This window comes from Meleagris gallopavo, unplaced genomic scaffold, assembly GCF_000146605.3.
Source record: "Meleagris gallopavo isolate NT-WF06-2002-E0010 breed Aviagen turkey brand Nicholas breeding stock unplaced genomic scaffold, Turkey_5.1 ChrUn_random_7180001931979, whole genome shotgun sequence".
Classification (NCBI taxonomy): Eukaryota; Metazoa; Chordata; class Aves; order Galliformes; family Phasianidae; genus Meleagris; species Meleagris gallopavo.
Genome location: NW_011194044.1, coordinates 1 through 1,350, shown reverse-complemented (window position 1 = coordinate 1,350; position 1,350 = coordinate 1). Strand labels below are relative to the sequence as shown.

At 57.9% G+C, this 1,350-nt stretch overlaps 1 long non-coding RNA gene across 1 annotated transcript; it reads left to right on the top strand.

Moving 5' to 3' along the window:
* The first annotated feature begins 186 nt into the window (after positions 1 to 186).
* LOC109364871 lies at positions 187 to 1,350 on the top strand. Its single transcript, XR_002110621.1, has 3 exons — positions 187 to 307; positions 893 to 1,054; positions 1,310 to 1,350. It is a non-coding gene; the product is annotated as an uncharacterized LOC109364871 (long non-coding RNA).

The following is a 1,350-nucleotide window of genomic DNA, read 5'->3' as shown; positions in this document are numbered from 1 at the left end:
AGGCTGAGGGGCATCTTCTCATGCTGGCGCAGGAGAAGGCTTGCAGGGAATCGCGCCTCTCTGCACATCCCAGAGTTGGGCTAAGAAGTGGGAAGGGAGCTGCCAAAGGGAATGGAGGTGGGGCTGGAGAGGGGACTGGAGTGCCTGAGTGTGCAAGAGAGTCTTTGTCTTTGTCTTCTAGCTCCGACCCCAAGGACGGAAAGTTGGAGCAGGAGGTAGCGGGCTGCTGGACCTCCCACTGGGGGTCAAAATCCCCGTGCAGCCTGGCACCAAGCCTGTCTTTTGGAGGACAAAGCTGGGGGAAAAGGTGAGAGGAGGAGGAAAGGGTCAAAAGGGCCTCTTGTCTCCTGGCGTTGCCATCATGCCATGGAGACCTTGTGGGACCTGCTCGACAGTGGGGACTGCGGCCCTTTGCTCCGACCACGTGGGGGAATGAAGGAACACTCCTGGCTCCACAGCAGGGAGACAACCGAGGGCTTGCCAATAGCAGTGCCCAGTGGTCAGGAGAGTTTCAGAAAGCTGGGCTCTCCAATCGGATGAGCTTGCCAGCACTAATCCCATCACCATATCTGGCACCAGACAATCAGGAGGCTGGGGCCCTGCCCGCAGCTGCCGGCAGTGTGTTGAGATGCCGGGGCCAGGCACCCATGTGTCACAGCCAGAAATGTGGAGACCAGATCATTCCTGGAGAAGGGTGCAACCTTCTCCTGCTCTCCTTCTTGGAGGTCTTAGAAAAATTCAGAAGTGTCTGTTTGGGAAATGCACACAGCATGCTCCTCCTCCAGCCGGGCGTGCAAGAGGCCAGCCTGTGTCTGTGAGCAGCTGTGAAGCGTCATTGTCCCTTTGCTGCTCTCTCCTTCCCCATTCACCCTCTGCAACACATCTCTTCCAGCTTCACCAGCCTTCTCCTCATTTTGATCTGGGAGATCCATACTGTCGCCATCTGCGCGCAGAATACAACAGCCTGCATGACCCATATCTGCAGGACTACCACAACCGCAAAGACAACCTGCAGAACCTGAAGAACAGGGGCCTTGTCACCGAGGATGGCAAAGTAGGTTTGGATGAGGCCTGACCAGCACAGGTCTCCTCTGCAGGGGTTTCCAGACAGCCGGGGAGGGGCCTGGCACCCCAGTGTGGAGTCCCCTTGGCCCTGGGAAGGAGGGAGGAGGCAGCGTCCCCACGGCTGGGGAGGGAAGGGTGGAGAGGAGCAGCTCCCCTGCTGCTGGGGGCCTGCACATTTCTGGAAGGCTGTGTGGGTAACTGCCACAACAGTTCTTGGGAGTCATCTGCCCTTGTCTCTCTGTAGGTTGTCTGCACTCTGAAAGAGTTCAACGAGTACAGGCAGTA